This window comes from Sinocyclocheilus anshuiensis, unplaced genomic scaffold (assembly GCF_001515605.1).
Source record: "Sinocyclocheilus anshuiensis isolate Anshui unplaced genomic scaffold, SAMN03320099.WGS_v1.1 scaffold1341, whole genome shotgun sequence".
NCBI classification, from domain to species: domain Eukaryota; kingdom Metazoa; phylum Chordata; class Actinopteri; order Cypriniformes; family Cyprinidae; genus Sinocyclocheilus; species Sinocyclocheilus anshuiensis.
This window is the reverse complement of record NW_015553274.1, coordinates 1,657,793-1,676,958: the sequence shown is the minus strand read 5'-3', so window position 1 is coordinate 1,676,958 and position 19,166 is coordinate 1,657,793. Positions and strand designations below refer to the sequence as shown.

The window sequence follows — 19,166 nt, the reverse complement described above, 5'->3', positions numbered from 1 at the left end:
TTTTTATTATTTATACCTAAAATAATTTTTGTTAGTTCTGTTACTTGCAACTTCTACTGTCACCTCTGGAGGATATATATATATATATTGTCATGTTATATTTATTATTATTTTTTTATTTTTTATATGTAACTTTTAAGTGGTTAAACTGATGTTGTTTCGACTCATCCCATGTTACTACCCATGTTACAACCGGCCCCTTACCTTCAGAACACATTTGTTTTACTCATTGTATCTGCGGATCATGTTGCAGGCAACAGGCTTTGGCTTGTTTCCAGCTAACTCAAAAACCTGTAGCCTGTCCTGGAGAGGCACAAAAACAACTTTCATTCTCACCTTCTGCTCATGGTGACCACAAATTTCAAACGAATCAATTGAAGTCCATTGATTCAACCTGACAGGTACTTCAGGCACAAAGCTCAGGTTGTGCTGCTTCACACCGCATGTAGGAGAAAACCGAAGCTCAGCTGCTAAATTTGGGACCTTAAATGTCAGCTCAAATGAAGTGTCTGCTGTTCCCCTCCACTGTGAGTTTTAGAGGTTGAGAGGAGACGAGAAAATGAAGGGCTGGTGGCAGGAACAGAGCCCTTAACCATCATTCAGACAGATGGATGTGAGTGACCTGCCTTGAGAAGCCAGGACACAGTAACACCCCAATACTAAAGCTCAAATCAGTCAGAGCCTTGTCTGAATTTACTGAGGGCCAATTGAGATTGTTCCACCTGCTGTTGATGTTTGATGACAAGGAGTTTTACAAAGGTGACATGCCATCATTTGGTATGTTATTTGCGATGTTACTTAAACAGTTTTTCATGGTTTGAGAATTCAAGGTGTCTTTGGGTTTCGAATTTGAGACCCTTCAGCTGAAGTGCCATAAATACACAGTTTATTTTGCAATTAAAGTGCCTGTCCAATTCAAGCAGTTTTCTTTGTGTAGGACTTGAGTGACAAAGTAAGATATTTTCTACTTCCACAATGTGTAAGTAAAGATTTTTCCTTGAGAGTTGAATATTTTGTCAATCCTGTGCAGAAACCATATTAATTTAATCATTTTTGAAACTGCTGTCATTATTACAGGCATCTGAGTGTAGATATGCTTCACACTTTCAGCATAAGAACTTAGCAGTACCATTGAGGGTAAAGAAATATTCCTAATTTCAGTTCAGTAGTTCAAGCAGCAGCATTTGTGTCAGTGTTAGCACAAAAAATAATTTTGACTCCCTTGGTTCCTTAGAGCTGCAGTATGTAACTTTATTTGGTTAAAAATGAACAAAAATCAATTATTGTGCAAGTACATAAGACTTCAGAGTTCAAATCTGTCTCCTTACCTTACCCCGAGTTGCAGTGGTAAGGTTATAATGATTTCTAATTTGAGCTGTCAGGTCCGATTTAGCAGGAAATATCAGTGTCATGTCCATAAACAAAAAGAAGACCTGATTACTAGATGCTGCATGTGGGTGTAGAGTTTGTAGCTTGTGCTTACAACAGTTTAGAATTTAAAATTGTCATCTACATGGCTGCTTTTAATCGGTAAAGTTCTAAACGACAATAATTGTTGACAATGACATCTGAGGAATCACCTGTTGTCAAAACCAAGAAACCTGGAACTGCGGAGAGCCTGTAGTCAAAAAGAGAAAGCGACATAGACTGTGCTAAAACAAGAGTAAATATCGGCACAGCTTTTGAGAAATGGCGACAACTCAGAGAGCTGAAGGGATAAAAGACTGAGGCTGAACAAGTAAGACTTTTCAGTGGCTCAGTATGTAGCTAGCTATCATTAGAGCATGTTTGCTTGATTTAGATGGGTATCGAGTTTCCTTTGTTGTTTTTTCTCATTTTGTCGTAAATTGCACTTATTTTCTGCTAGCTATGAAAGAGAGCAGTTCTTCTGTGATCCGTGTGATCTGAACTGACTGAGTAATCGTTAGATCTCAACTTCAGTAACTTGATTTATTTTAAAACACTGACGTTTTCATTTGGTCAACAAAAGCAGCAGATATGTTCCTTACTTATGCAGTTGGATGTTCAATACGATTCTGCTCTGATGTGATCACAGATTCATCCGCACAGTGGAGCATTGCCGGAGCACAACCCACATAAAAAATGACTCCAAGTAACTTGCAATTTTTTATGTTTCAAACAAAGATGGTGATAGAGAGGCAAAAGTGGCTTTAAAAAAATGGAGGCTTCAGTAAAGCACATACAATTGACATACAATGGAAGTGATTGGGTCCCATTTTTGAAGGATTTATTGTAAGTGCCTCATTATAACTCAGTTTCACACAAAACACTTAAGTATGGAAAAACTGATCTCGATTATAAACATGCAGTATATGCCTCTGGTTTAGCTTAAATTAATAGTTCAGTTGCTGTTAATTTACTCACCCTCAAGCCAACCAATATGTAGGTCACTTTTTTCAGTAGAACAGTAAAGATGTTTAGGTGAAACTGTTCTACTTGGCAATTCATACAATGCATGTCTATAGCTGCCTATAGCTTTTTAGCTGTATATAACTTTTTGAGCAACAAAAAAACAAATACAGACAAGACCAAATCAAAACCTGGGGCTCCTGACGCTACACTGAGGTCTTATGAAGCAAAACAGTCAGTCTGTGTAAGAAAATGAACATTATTTGCAACATTATTACAAGAACACAGGTGACACTTTGTTTATGATGGAGGATGCGTGTGAGAACTGAGAGAGATGGAAAAAGCAGAAGCACAACCACAGGCCTCGGTGAGTGGGTTTTATTGTTCGTCAGATTGGTTCTTTACCTGTGCATATCCTGAATGCTGGAACCAATTAGCGCGATCCCATTCGGGAATATTGACTTTTCACAGATTTCCGACATCTGATCCAGTTCGATTCTACCTCTGTTGTCATCGAATGACACACTTAGAACATGAACACACTACCGCATCTCAAGAGTCCTCGACCTCACTGAGGCTTGTGGTTGTGCCGCTGCTTTCTCCATCTCCCTCAGTTCTCACATGCGTCCTCCATTTTAAACAAACAGCATCAGCTAACCTGTGTTCTTGGTCATCTCTCTCAGTTTGCGCACTAGTCTATTCATTTTCCAATGATTTATGCAATCTAATGATCATTAGCTGCTTCCAGCACTGTTTTCTCTTCCACGATCGCTGTTATGACTCAGAGGAAGTTCGTTCGCTGCTTGTATGTCACTCATATTACGCATTCATAACCCACCCTGTCTTTTCCGTTGATGAAATTCCATTACACTTCCGGGTACTGTTCTGTACTCATCAAACCCAGAGAAACGTTTCTACACATGAAAGTTGAAACTAATAAAACACATGATCACAACAGTATATAATCTGTGTGTGATTTTCATGAGATTTGGGGTATTTTCATAACAATAAAGATTTTTACATGAGAAATGCTAAGCAGGTGCAGCCATTAGCTGCTTAAAAAAAGGCTATAAATAGCATGTTTCAAACACTCAATGGTGGTTTAAAGTGATTTTTTAGTAAAAATGTATATAAATCTCAGAAACTGTTTTATGTAGCTTGGTGCTAATGTTAGTCTTCGCTCTCCCTCTGTTGTAAACAAACTGCAGCTTACGTGTGAGTATGCGCCCGATTGTTTTGCTTCATAAGACCTCAGTGTTTCGTCAGGAGCCACATGTATTGATTTGGTCTTGTCTATATTTGTTTTTTTGACGCTCAAATACCAGCAGCTATATAGACGTGCATTGTATGAATTGCCAAGGTTTCACTTAAAAATCTTCTGTACTGTTCTACTGAAAAAAAAAAAGTCACCTACATCTTGGATGGCCTGAGGGTGAGTATATTAACAGCAATTTTTTTTTTTGGGTGAACTGTCCCTTTAAAGGATCTCCTTCAAACAAGCTCCCATTAATGATAAAAAAAGATGTACCTTCGTACCCCCTTTACCTTTCTGCATCACAGTGCATTGATTCAGTACATCAGCACCATCTTCAGTTTGGCTACAACATCCCCAATGTCCTATATGCTGCCAGAGCTAAGATACTTGAAATTTGACTTCGACCACAAATAATTTTTAATTAATCCCTCCGCTCCTCTTGCAAAAGACTCTCCTGCTTCCAGCCTCAGTAACTTACAAACGATGGAAGGGGATAAAATGCAGCTGTGCTGCTTCTGTGCTTTGTGCAACAAACAATTTTTGGCCACAAAGAAATAATCTTTAAGAAAAACTGTTTGCAGTTTTTTCTGTAAGAATTAAATTTGGTCACACTTTATTTTAAGGTAAAGTTCTCACTATTAACTAACTATTAACTATGACTTTTGCCTCAATAAACTCCTAATTTGCTGCTTATTAATAGTAAAGTAGTTGTTAAGTTTAGGTATTGAGTAGGATTAGGGATGTAAAATATGGTCATGCAGAATATGTGCTTTATAAGTGCTAATAATCAGCCAATATGTTAATAATATGCATGCTACTAAACCACTAGTTAATAGAGAGAATTGGTCCCTATACTGAAGTGTTACCTTACACTTTTTTTCACAGTGTACAGTAGCTGACTGTTCAGTTACTATTATTATGAATTAATATACAATAACAAAACAGTACAACACAATAATACTTTGTACAGTACCAATATCATAAAATAAAATCATATTAATAAAATATGACAATAAATATTTAAAAATATATCTATAAATGTATAGCAAAAAGTCTTCGCTGACTTTTCTCATACTGTGCTTATTTGAACATTGGGTATTATAAGGTATCATTCAGGCATGAAATATTTGAATTCAAGTATACAGCACCCATTGGAGTGGAACATTCTCCACCATTTCATTACCCTACTTTGGTGCTTCATGCGCATAAACCTTCCTCATAGCCATGCTAAGCACTCTGCTGCAAATTTGGAGCAAATAAGACCACAAACCAACCGTGAAAAACAAGCGAACGAGAAAGACACCAAAAAAAACGCCCTGTATTAGGGAGATCTCACGTCATTGATGGATAAGGCATTCATTTAAAAGTCATTTTGAAGTCTTCATCATGCACAATGGGGCTTTGCGGTGCTTTGCAGCTTGTTATTAATTCTGAACGTAGGCTAAGGCACATTCATCTTCAGGTACGGAAAGGGAGGGCCACTCATTTATACAGGGGAAGGAGTTAAGCATAGTCTCTACTGGGAGATGAAACACCTACCTGCCCTGATGTCATCATTCACCAATGCCTAATAGCTCAGAAAAGGGGTCATTATTAATCAGGGACGACCTTTCATCTTGGTTCTCTGCATGCTGTATTGCATGAATGTAGACACTGCCTGCTTAAACAGAGCTTTTGGATATTAGGGTTATCTTTTTTTTTTTTTACTTCTCATTAGATACGAAATACAACCTTTTGTGGTATGCTGAGGCATGGGAGAGAAAATATCTATTGCTTAGTAATTGCCGATAAATGATTTAGAGACTGACCTTCATCTAAACTCCACTATCATCTCAGAATAGGTCAGTTTTTTCCTCCCTTCTATCAAGCATCTAGTATAAGCCTTAAAACATGTAGTCGGCACATTACAAGGGAAAATGATCTCTTGTTCTCCGTATTCTCCTCCATTCCCTCTCTTCAAATTGGCTTGGCCTGAGCAGAATTCTTTATTATTGTTGCATTAAGGTAGAAAAGATGGGAGTTGGTGAGATGGGTTTTTCTGGTCGTCTTCTCCAGATCACAGTGTAATGTGCTAATGGATTCCACAGCAGCTCAGACTGCTCTGTGAGTGGGCAGGAGCTCTGTTACTTTAAATCCATTGCCTTCAAGCCTTTGATCTCCCAGCAGTACATGAAACACTTTTGAATTACAGTGTCTTTTGTCTGCACAACTGTGTGGCATCAACAAGTCTCATTTGATCTACACTTCCAGAGTGTATTCATTATATGAATAACATACTGAAATATTAATCTAAAAAATAGTGTTTGTCTTTTACAGTACCCTTGAATTCAGTGACATCTCTGTGGTGACATTTCTGCTGAATTTAAGGAGTGTCTTGAATGCAAGGAGAAATGATGTAGCTGTTGTGGGCTATCTATAAGTAATGCAAAATATGACCGGTAAAATAGCTAGATTTGGGTTATTTCTTTTTTCTACATGATATGACTGATTCATTAATCTAATACGTTGCAAATAATACAATATACCTATTTGTATAGGTAGATTGGCTATGTGTGTATCTATATATAAGTGTGGGGCAAGTCCGTTTTTTTAATTATAATAATTATTATTATTGCTTTAATTCAGTAAGGACGCATTAAGTTGATCAAAAGTCACAATATAACATTTTAAAAAAAATGTATTTCAAATAAGTACTGTTCTTTTGAACTTTCTAAAAATCCCAGTATCACAGTTTCCACAAGAATATCAATCAGCTTATTAGAAAAATTTCTGAAGGATCATGCTGAAGACTGGAGTAACGGGTGCCGAAAATTGAGCTTTGCCATAACAGGAATAAAATACATTTTGAAATATCTTAAAATAGAAAATGGCTATTTTAAGTTATTTTTTTTTTAATCTAGGCTAATTGATGCAGCCTTGGTGAGGATTAGATACTTCTTTCAAAAATATTTTAAAAACTTACATAACATATTGTGAACTTGAGGAACTTCATTACATATTTCAAGTGCCTCAGAGTCTTTCCTTTAATGAGGTTACTGAAGGAACCATTAACACAATTTAGAGGTCTGGCAGTAATGCAGTTCCTCAGAGGATTGTCCTGTTTGAGAGGGTGCCTGGAGGTTCTCCAGAGGGTTCTGCTACTGTGGCGGTCTAAGGAACCAAAATGGTGCTTTTAATGTCTTTTCAGTTTTATAGTGTTTCAGAGGTAGATGCAGGGACACATTCTTGCATCTAATGTGCCATTTTTAATCTATATACACATGCATCAAATGGATGATTTGGTCATTGTGTGGAATTTACAGTACATGCAGGTCTTGATTAAATTCATATTGTTCTTTCTTTCTTTTTTTAATTAATTGTTCTAAATTAAAGTGTTCAGTTGTCAGCTGTAGTTATTTGTTTGAACTTTTAGGTCCAGAAATTTGCACATGAGCTCATGAGTAACAGCAATTGACACTGTTTGATCTTATAAAAAAAGAATCCAAACAAAAAGAATGATTGCATCTTTGAGTGCATGTTGTTGAGAGATCTAATGATTTGTCTATTTTGAGGAGCTTTCAAAGTTTCATGTAGCTCTAATTGTCTAAATTAATACTATGAGACGTGTACATCAAGCACTATCTAAAATTGAAAAACAGGCACATTTAATCTTCAGGCTTTGTAAGCCTCTGATAACACAGAAGAGACAAAGTAGACATCCTATTCTCATGGAAATGAGAACATGAAGTGCCTCCTCTGAGGTACTTTATAAAATCAAGTGTTTGTTTTCTTTTTTCTCCCTCACAGATAGGCTGCTATTGAAAAAATTAAAAGTATATATTTTACCACCTAATACTAGAGATGATAAATAGTAGAATTGAAAGTGTGTGTGTGTGTGTGTGTATATTTAATAAATACTTTTTGTGAAAATAAGTACTGTCTGTCAAAAAACACCTTAATCAATCTCTGTCTTTCTTAAGGCCCCGATTTCACTTCAAGCGGAATCAAATAATGAAATGGTGTGATGTCATTTTGAACGAAATCAAGCCAAAATTACATTTCTTTGAGTTTGTTTCAGGCCTTAGAAACAGCTTGCCAAAGCAAACTTTCCGGAAAAATTCGCTCCGGCTGGTAAACACCTTTGAACAACCTTTGGTCCGTGGCGATAACTTAATAAGTAGGTATGCTCTGGGACTCTGTCCTCTTTGACATGGAAATCTTCTCTGGTTCATTTCCTCTGTTGAGTCCATCAAGGTCAGAAATTGAAGTGTAATTCTAATCGGAAACATCACTGACACTGTTTTTTCATGTTTAATACTGTAAAGCTGTTTGGTTTAAAACAATTTATTGTATAAAATGCTATATAAATAAACATGACGTGACTTTACTTGACTGGAGTGCCGAACTGCAGAGCTCATGCAAACGTATCCACATGACTATGTTCAGATACTTTCTTAACTGCTGTTTTCTCACTGCTGTCATGTTGTTGTTTATTTTGTTATTGAGAGTAAAGCGCAGAGCACATATTAGTGGTTATTAGACTTTGTCAAACAAATTAATTACGAAAAAGCCATGTTCTCCCATCTTATTGTGTCATCTCTGTGTTGTTAGAGATAGAGATCCTGTTTGTTCCCCTTTCAAAGCATCTATCCTTTTAGCTGGTCAACTACAGTGGGACAAATGAAGGGCATCCAGTGGTCTGGCAGAGCTTTGATCAGCTCTGTTTCTTCCAGGTTTTTTCCCCAGACATACAGTATACACTTTTTTTATATATATATAATTTCACTTGCATTTTGATCAATACCCTCAACAGCTATTGTGTAATGTAAAGAATCAGAGAAATCAAGTGCATATCATGTATTGATTATTCCCTAAATAATAGGAACAATATTGCTATCTTGCTGTGGATTCCTCATATTGAGTCTGTACTTCAACCCATCCAACCAGAGATTGACTCTTGATGTTGAATCGTGATATGTCAAAGAGTATTGATTCAGACACATACAGCAATTCCCCCTCCGCACTTCAATCGCTGCCCGGGGGGCAAAAACAGAAGGTGCAAAGATCTCTTATAAGATCACGAACCATGTCAGATAAATGAATAGCTGCAAATCTCTCCCTCTCTGTGCTTCACTCTACTCTGCTTTCTCTTCTTTTTGAATGAGACTGTATCACTCATTTGACATTCTCATTTTAAGGAGACTCGTGAAGTATATCTTGACCTACTGCCATCCCTTCACAAGGTTTCTGCTTAACCCTAAGGTCATGCCCCTCCACTCCACAACACAATATTTATGTTTATCCAGCACAAACCCACGAGAGACTCTCCTCAACACATATCTGCGTGTGTTACTTCATTTGAAGTTAGAATGGCAGTACAAATCTCTAAGCATGAGGAAAAACCAGATGAGTTGTGTACAAATACATCCTTGACCCCTGACCTTGAGATGGCGTCTCTCATAATGAACTCCTCATGTCTTTTGATATTCAAATCCCATCCAGTATCTCGATATTTATATTAAAATTATTATATAATTTTAATTTAATTATTTTATTTTACCACAGCATTCTAGTTTGCATGATTTTGCTTTAAAAACGAAAATGAGATTTTAAGATTTAACATTTTTGAATGAAATGGTTAAATGGTTATTTATTGAAAATATTTCATTTTATGTTTTATTTTATTTATTCATTTAATTTAATTTTTAATTTTATTTCACAACAAAATTTGTATGATTTTGCTTTAATTATAAACTCAAGTGGAGGTTTTAAAATATTTGCAATATTCCTGTGGTTTAGTTAAAACATTTTTATTTTATTTTATTTATTTATTTATTTTGCTACAGTATTCTTGTTTGCAAGTATTTGCTTTAAAAACCAAGAGGAGATTTTTAAGATATGTCTGTGGTTATTTAATAAAAACATTGATGCCGCTGTATTGAGGCCGATAGCTCTACCATGACATGAGTTATTGAAATGCTACTATAACTGTCAGCAATAGTGTTGTCAAATAGTCTCTGGGTTGTGTTCTAATGAAAACATACACACTATGCGTTACAGTTAAATGTTGCCAGTAAACCACAGCTGTTGACTGATCATTTGGAGGGACGTTTTTTTCCCCACATTTGTGCCCACATATCTGTGTGTTTTCCGATGAATCCTCTTCTGTCTCTCTGACGTACTCCTGTCTTTCTCCTTCTGCTGGCAGAGTTCATCAGTACAATGCCTTACTCTTGGGCAATCCAGATGGGACAAGAATGGGAGGGCACTACTCTGCACCTTAGGTTGTGATAATTGAAGCGACAGCAGGGGCCTCGGGAATGTTGCTTGACACCTGCATAGTTTCAAGAGGGATGTAATTTGCCTTTGAACATGGCAGGCGGAGCGTCATTTGCACAAGTCAGCCATGATGCCAAGAGCCTCTTACCTTTTCCTCCTCAGTGGATTAGTGGTTTTAATTAACCCCCTGGCACCCTTTGCGTCCCTAACGCATGGGCAGGAAGGCTTTACAGACCTAACGTATGCCACAATGCCGCTCCAGCATAACAGCTTGTAGAGGAAGCTACTATGAAACTGTAGCTTATAAAACTACAAGGTACTGATCATTTAAAGTAGATCAAGCTATACTTTAAAAAAATGTAGCTAGCAACAATGTGTTTCTAACAAAAAGGGCGAACAAAAACTGTTTTCATTTCTTGACCACCAAATCAGCATACTAGAATGATTTCTGAAGGATCACGTGACACTGAAGACTTGAGTAATGACTGCTGAAAATCCAGCTTTGCTTTCACAGGAATAAATTACATTTTAAAAATGTATTAACACAGAATACAGTTATTTTAAATAATAGTAATATTTCCCAGTGTTTACTGTATTTTGGATCAGATAAATGCAGTCTTTTGTGAGCATAAGAGACTTCTATCAAAAACATTAAAAACAATTTTTACTGTTCCCAAACTTTTGAACAGTAGTGTATAATTCTGCAGGTTTTTATATGGAACATTAAAAAATAATATCTTAAGCTTTATAAACTTCAAAAAGAGTCAAGGGAAAGCAGAGACCTAATTCAATAGATCGCTTACAGCACCTTTCAGAGTTCATAAAGTACTCTTCTTAAGCTCTAATCATGACAAAAAATATTTTTTAGGCTGGTTTAGTGCTTAAGCACATTCAGGAGTAAACAATATACCTCAAAATGTCTCTGTGCAGGGAGTTCCAGGAACACAACTGAGTGATTATTTTGTTAAACAGTTCCTTTTAAAGGAACCGTCAGAATTGATCCGCTAAAATGATTAAAGCTGTTTTTGAGAGAGACTTTTTAAAGAAGTCATTTTAAGAGAGTGTGTTTGACAATTGCCTCAGCTCGCTTTGTTGAATGGCAATGTGCGCAATACAACGTGACACAACAATGTAGCATTATATTGTGTTGAACCACTAGGCCACTTGCAGAAATATTTTGTCAACATGTACCGCTGTTTGCTGTGTTGTTGCACATTTGACAAATAAAATATTTACTTATCCAATAAGCTTTTGAATCATTGCATATGAATATAGCTTTTACTGGAGATGTTATTTTGAAAATACTATGCTACCAAATTAGCATTTATTTATTTATTTTTTATTTTTTTACTCCCTGATAGTTAAACATTATTCTCAATATTTCTACCATTGTAGGCATTTTTAATATATTCAGCTTTCCACAAAGTCAGCAAAGCTTCAACCTCCAGATACTTATCCAGTTTATATGGATGGTCATTTGCACGATGTTGTCATACTTCTGCATATTCAATGTGTAGCTCTTGACATTGCTGAGGATGATTTAGTCAAAGAGGCAGTGAAGGGGGCTTGTTGTGATTTCATTGTAAGGCAATGCCTCTTCGCGGAGCAGATTTAGGTCAGTTTGGCTCGAGCACCTGCTGGAGAAGTAAATATTTATCCTCATCGCAATGTCCTCCCCCTAAGCTAGAGCTGAGTAAATAATCAGGCCAGTGCTATAAATGTGATCACTAGTCACTGGCTTCAGGGAGACAGTTTTGTGTCTTTTTTTCCATGAGCGTGTCAAACTAAAATACTAGACCCAAACAAACATTTGATGTTTTGAAATGTGCTGCTGTCATAGTCAGAGTTGCGACTGACATTCAGAGACACGCACCTGCACGTATTTCCATCCCAGTGCTGCTGAACAGTCAGCTGATCTGTTGGCGGTTGGCAGTAGGAGGCAGATGGAGCAGAAATAGCCAGCGGGTTAAAACGGGTGCAAACCATCATGAGGTGCTAAACGGAAGCATTTGGTCAAGTACAACAATGCTGCCCTGAGGCTGGAAAGAGATGTAGAGGACAGCCATGTTATGAAGATGATAAGACTTGCTTGAGACGGTTTGACTGACCCTTGCCTCCGTCCCAGCCATCATGATGAATGCGACTGCATGGGATCCATCAGGCTTCCATTTAATCGATTTAGATATCATAATACTTTACATTTTAAGAAATGTGCAATTATGCATATCCTAACAATAGTTCATAGTTTGCCATAATTTATTCGTAACACATTCACTGAGTTTTATATATGACCTCAGTCATTATGGAGGTATTGTGTGATAAATAAAGGCTCATCAGCAAACCTCTAACAAAATAGACACAGGCTTTATTCAGGAGCCTCAGAATTTAAATGAACTGCTTATTGAATAATATAGACAGAGGGTCATGCTGAAATCTGTTAGGTAGTTTTTAACCAAAAAGAACAGTCCCCAAAACTGTTGTTTTTTTTAACAAACTCCGACTTGCGGGTTTACGCCATCATGTATATTTTGTCTTATATTTGACGAAAACAAGAAGTTTGCATGTAGTGATAGAAAGCAGTTTGCAGTGAAAGACTTCTTAGAAGGGTCTGACAACAATGCTTGGTTTGCAGATACCGTATGTAGTTCAGCCAACACTATAAATATCATGTGAATACATCACGGGGAAAGAGGAACAACATGCAGTGAAAATATAGTGCTTTTGGTTGCTAGGAAACTGACAAACGGAGCTCTTTTACACTAATGCCAAGCACAGCTGCATATTATCAGGGGCTTTCAGATTGAACTATTTTCAATTGTAATGGGGAGACAATATTAATTCAGTCAATTTCTGGCAAATGTTCATGATGCTGCAGTGCACCTCATTTAAAAAAGCCAGATGGGGGCAAACCAGCCATTATGCCTCATTTTGGATGTAACATTATGAAGAATGCTATGCCATCTATGTGTTCAAAACCTTTTATTGCATTAGGGATGGTAATTTGCTCATCAAGGCTGAGCAGCCCTAATTGATTAACAGCACACCTCATGAAGAAGACTACATGTATCTGATTGCAATATTACTAAACAAAACAAATATTCTTGTTCAAAGTCTGCGAAGATATTTCCTGTGCTGTTCAGTTGAGGTCCGAAATATGGTAGTTATGAGTTCTGAGCATATGAAGGTTCTGTGCAAAGTTGTATTTAAAGTGGAACACTGAAAATTCAAGATGATACACGTGTTGCAGAGCTGTGACGTTGTGAGGGGCATGTCAGTGATATTTAATGTAGATACTATAGTATATCCATAATCTATATAGAGATCATTGAGGAGAAAACAAGTCTGCAGTGAATGGAAATGAATAATTTGTCACATTATTTGCATTTTACATGTTGTATTTCAGTCATTTAAAATGTGTGATGTATGGACCAGCCTATAGGTATCCCTCAACTTTCAAGGTTTTCATTTTAAAAACTAAACATTTTTGTTAAATACCATGTATAAATAAGTGATGAATTAATAATTTTCATTATTTTGAATTCAGATGTGGTTAGTTGGGTTTATTGTTCACAATATAATTATTTTGTAGGTAACACTGTAGATTAGGGAACTCTATTCACTATTAACTAGTTGCTTATTAGCACGCACATTATTAGCATATTGGCTGTTATTTGTACAACAAATTAGGAGTTTATTGAGGGAAAACACTTAATACTTAATAGTGATTATGTGTTCCCTAATTTAAAGTGTTACCATTTTGTGTTGTTTTAGGCTGCACTTTATGTTTCCAACTTGAAGGTAACGTTAGTCACATGACTGATTTTGTATGGCGAAACATTAAAGAAAACAACCACTTTTTCAAAGTGCAAAATCAAGCATGCTTGAATGATTCATGTCAGTCTTGTTTAGTTGCTAATTCATGGTTTTGAGTTTAGCCTTTTAAATGAACTTCAAAGTTCATATTAAATCAACATCTATAGATTTTCAGTAGGCTCCTACGCTCATTTGCTTCTTTGTTTTGGGTGTACTCTGTGTTTTTTTTTCAGTAAATATTGACAGCTGTGATGAGTCAGGGTGTCCCTAAGGCAGTGTGACCCAGTGTCACCACTCATCTGCGCCACATGTTTGCACTAATGCAGTGAAGCTCTTAGCACCATCTAAAGTGTTTTTGCTTTGACAATCAAAAGAGTGATGGAGTCTGCTTTGAAAAGTCCAAAAAAAAAAAATAATAATTTAAGTGCTTTTGAAATGTTTTACAAATACAAATTATTTTATTGTTTATTTTAAAGCCAGTTCAGAAAAAGAACGTTCAATAACATGTTGTATTTGTGTTGTATCTAGGGAGGTGCATTCATTGTGCTTTAAGGGGATGTAAGACAATATTCTCTATACATACGCTCCAGAACAATATTTATTGTGAATTTTGATCTTAATTTTGCCAACAGTATGTTGTCTTATAATATCATGCTTTTTCTCACATGTATAAATGGGCCTTTATAATTTAGGAAAGGGGTGCCTCACAAAGCTATCATCATATTTATTATATTTACATATCACTGCTCTTAGGGATTTCTTTCAATATATATCTGGCAGGATTTTAATGACTCTGTTGAATCTCATCAGCTGAGCTGCACTGAAATGGCAGAATGCTTAGATAAAAAGTGAAAATGATGCATTTGAGTGAACTCCCAATGACAAGTTGGATACATTGGCAGTTTTTCAAATAACATAAATGTACAGTGAACAGAATATTAGCTTTTCAGAGTTCCAAGAGACTTCTACAAAATAGCTCCAAGCATCTTCTTTTATGCATAAGATTAAGGTCTAGAGCGGCTAAAACCCATCAGAGAATTATAAGACTGAATAGTTTTACATGTATTATCAGCAATCAAACAAAGTCAACTTTACAAGGAATAGACACAGCTGATAAAGAACCTAATTAGCTCATTAATTTGCTGTAGAATAATAATTATTATAACTTCAAATAATTGATCTCTACATAGCGAAAAAGCAATCAAGTCTTTTGTTTTCAGCTTTGATTGTTGGTTTCACATTCATCATTGTACGCTCAACCAATCAAATAAATATCAGTTTCGTAATGGCAGAAGATTTTCTACTTGTCAACATCTGCACACCTCCACATCCTCACCATCAGATCACGTTTTAGCTCTTTGCCAGGACTGAGCTCAAGGGATATCCGAAAATCGACTTTTTCCCCAGGTTCCCATGACAACATTAACTCAAGTGTTTGCAATTTGGATAAGAGGCACCCTGTCACCTTGTCCACCATCTGCCTGCACAAGATGGAATTTGTTTTTGTGTCTCTCCATAAGGAGGTAGCAGCTTTGGCCGAGCACCAGACATATCCTCTGCTTGTTCCCCTAAATTATGCATGTTTTCTGATGCATAATGTATGTGCTCTGAAATGCATGCAAATAAAGCAGCTGTATTGTTTCATGTCTATGTAAGCAGATCGCTTATTTGGCTGGGTGCATCGTAAGCCTGGTGTTTCTACTCTTTCAGCAGCAGATTTGGCAGTGAATCCAACCACGTTTTTGTTGTGTGGTCCAAACAAGCAGTGCTGTTGTCAGTGGTGAGTGCTGGCAAGCCTCGATGTGCGTATAAGATGTTACGAAGAGAGTTAGGACTATCCAGTGTGGCAGTACGGTACGTTTCTCATATGCACATGGACAATGAAAAAAATGAAAAGGCTTCTGAGTACCTGGCATGAACAGAAACTGGTGTCAATAGCTCATTACTGGGCAATATTTGTGTTTTTCTGCTATTAGTCTGGAACTGCCTGCGCTCATTCCTTCACATGCAGATTAACACTGACCACAGTGTGTCATTTGCCTCATTCATATACTGATTGATCTAGCATTATTCAGTACAAAATACCTGATGCTATTTCAGTTTATACTAAATTCAAAGATGTTTAGTCACATCAAATAAACAAAGATTACATTTATTAATTACAATTTTTGTTTCAATGGAAGCAAGAAAATCTGATCTTTTTTGAAACATGCTAAGTGTCATAAATTTGCTTCAGAATTTCATATTCATATTTAAGTCATACTTAAGTTATATTTTCCTTATGTACGTTTCCATTATGTAAACTTAATACTAGGTTTCCAGTTTTTAATTAGATTTTGAAATCCAGATCATAATTTTTTTTTCTTAGACTTCAGGTCTCTGTTATTTTATATATATTGTTCAAAAGTTTGGGGTCAGTATTTATTTGTTTTCTTTATTATTATTATTATTATTAATACTTTTATTCATCAAAGATGCATTAAATTGACCAAACGTGCAGCAAAGATATTTACAGTGTTACAGAAGATTTCTATGCCAAATAAATGTTGTTCTTTTCAACTTTCTATTCATCAAAGAAACCTTTAAAATATTACTGACTGACTGGAGAAATGGCTGATGAAAATTCAGCTTTGCCATCACAGGAATATATTACATTTTAAAATATATTAAGATAGAAAGCGGTTATTTTAAATGGTAATAATATTTCACAATATTATTAGTAATTCACAATATACAGTTATTTTACTGTATCTTTGGTTAAATAAATAAAACCTTGATGAGCATAAGAGACCACAAACTTGTGATTTGTAGCATTTTTTCTATTTTCAAATCTGGTACCCAAGGATTAACTCGGGTCAAGTCTTAGTTGAGGCAATCTGAGTAAAACTCATTAATAAAGTACTATTTCCATCATTAAAATTCACCTGAGAGTAACAGATGCATTCCAAGCCAGGAACATTTTGAAATGAGGTCCATGGTGTATCTCAGCGCTGCTGGAGATTTCCCTACAACAGCTTGATTTCGTAGCTGAACAAGCGTGTCGTTATTTTAGTTTGGAGATTTCCTTCTGTGCTCTCTGTCAACAGTTCTGTTAAGGTTTGTTTTGCTCTGTGCTGATCCAGTGGGCATTGCTGTGATGACGTGGTTAACTTAAGGCTGAAGCAGGTCATGAACTATGCAAACTCTCCTTTATTGAAACATGTTCTAGTGACTCATTCTACCGTTTGTGTGATATCATGCTCACTCAAGGTCCTAAGCAAGCAATCTCACAAATGGAGAAAAAGCTGAAGCACTGAATGTGTTTGTTAAGTTTCTCAGTAGGTACTCATAGCCTAATGCCAAGCCATATACTTATCAGTCCCTTTTTGTAGCGGCTTACTGCAACCAAGGTCAGACAGAAAAGGGATTCTGGGATTGGAGACTCTAGTATCTCAATGAGATTATTGTGATTTAATGTGGATGGCAGGCATGAAGGTATCTGTAAACATCCGCTTCTGTCACAATTTGTATAGCTACTGTGTTTACTCAATTGTGCTGTGATATGATATGTCATATGATTATTTTAAGTAGTTTCTGTACATTGGATTTCCTGATTTTTCATCAGAGGAAGAGGAAAAGCCAGTGATGGTAGTTTTTTCATCTTTATCCATGTCTGTGACATTCTTCACTGTTTCTAGATGACCTTTGCATTTGTAACAGAGAATGTATCACTGTTGTGCTTTGTAGTTCATGTAATGTAGAGTCTATGTCCTGGACATTATAACAAAATTGTCTTCCTTACCAATCTTTCACTTTTTTTTTTTTAACCAGATTCCCGGGATGCATTGTTCACATTGCTGTCAAATGCATTATAAGTCTAGGAAAGATGCTGCATTGTAATTATTATTCTTAATTTGCTCTTCATAGTTTTTCACAGCCCTTTTCAGCAACTCCAGCTATTTTTGCCACCATTTATATGAGAGAGCAGACACAGAGCAGATAGGTATTTACTGTAAATGTAGATCCTTATTTGAACTTTTCCCCCAATGATTACAACTTACACTTCACTCTCTGGCCCTTTTGTGTAACTTCTTTCCTCTGCCTCAGTGACAACTGTAATTTCTGTGCTCCAGCACAAAAGGATATAACAAAGAGTGAAAAATTTAAGGGGGTCTGAATACTTTCCGTACCCACTGTATATCACTACTATTCAGAAGTTTTGGGTTGGTAAGACTTTTTAAATGTTTTTTTTTTTTAAAGAAGTCTCTTATGCTCACCAAGGCTGCATTTATTTGATCAAAAATACAGTAATAACGTGAAATATTATTACAATTTTAAATTACTGTTTTATATTTATATATATTTTAAAATGCAATTTATTCCTGTGATAGCAAAGTTGAATTTTCAGCAGCCATTGATTTCAAGCTCAAAAATTATTTCTTATTATTAAAATAGTTGAAAACAGCTGTGCTGCTTGATTTATGCAGATAGTGCAGAATTTTTCTTATTTATTGTGTTTTACCATTTGACAATATGCTATACTGTATACTATGCTGTATTTGTATGTACACGTCTTGAAAGTACTGTAACACTTCCTACACTAAGCAGAATGGCTCTGAAGCAGTATGCACCAATTAATTCTATGTAGTTTTCAAAAAGTCACATAATTGTGCTTGATGTATTGATTGACTAATGTCAATAGTTGGTATCTGGATAGACACACGGTGTCTACATATACACTCCCACGGTGTAGCAGACCCCTTTTACAGACTGAAGAAAACACATTAGAACAAGTTCAAAGCCTTTGCCAACTTGAAAAATCACAGAAGATCTTTTGATAGCACAAAGGGTGAGAGACTGTGCCTGCACCCATATTCATCAACCCTATGTAATACCTCAAGTTTGGGTTTGATGGCACACTCAGTTTATCAGGTGTTTCAGCTGGTGTCAGCTCCTCACCGCAGCCACACATTGCTCCCAGGGGGGCTATGCTACAGACCACTGAGCGCTGTGAAAAGAACTAGGCTGCGTGAACTCGCTGTCTGGCACATACAAATGGCCCACTTTAACCGCGTTCTTGATGCTCTCTCCTGTGAGGAAACAGTCATAAGTCAGATGAATGAGTGCTGATGACCCTCCGGGCACTTCTAAAGCCATTTTATGGGCCTGACAAAAAAAAAGAAGGGGAAAAAAGTGTTCTACTGCCTCTGTGAGCTGCACAGAGCTTTCAATCTCAGTCAAATCTGCACAGACAAAATGCAATATTTACTGTAAATATGATTTTGGTTGTGAACCAGGGTCAGTGTTATTTTAGTGTTACTTATATATGATAAAAGTTTTTATTCATATTTTAATCAACTTTTAATTTATTTTTTCAGTTTTCATCTTAATTTTATTCATTTTGTTAGGTGCTTTTGTCCAATGTATTAGTTTTTATTATTATAGCTATATATATATATTTACTAGTTTATATAGTTATATATAAACTATA

At 36.1% G+C, this 19,166-nt stretch overlaps 1 long non-coding RNA gene across 1 annotated transcript; it reads left to right on the top strand.

Annotated features, from left to right (window-relative positions):
* The first annotated feature begins 7,795 nt into the window (after window positions 1-7,795).
* LOC107668244 (uncharacterized) lies at window positions 7,796-9,095 on the top strand. Its single transcript, XR_001631874.1, has 4 exons — window positions 7,796-7,858; window positions 8,216-8,337; window positions 8,487-8,660; window positions 8,803-9,095. It is a non-coding gene; the product is annotated as an uncharacterized LOC107668244 (long non-coding RNA).
* Window positions 9,096-19,166: the final 10,071 nt, after the last annotated feature.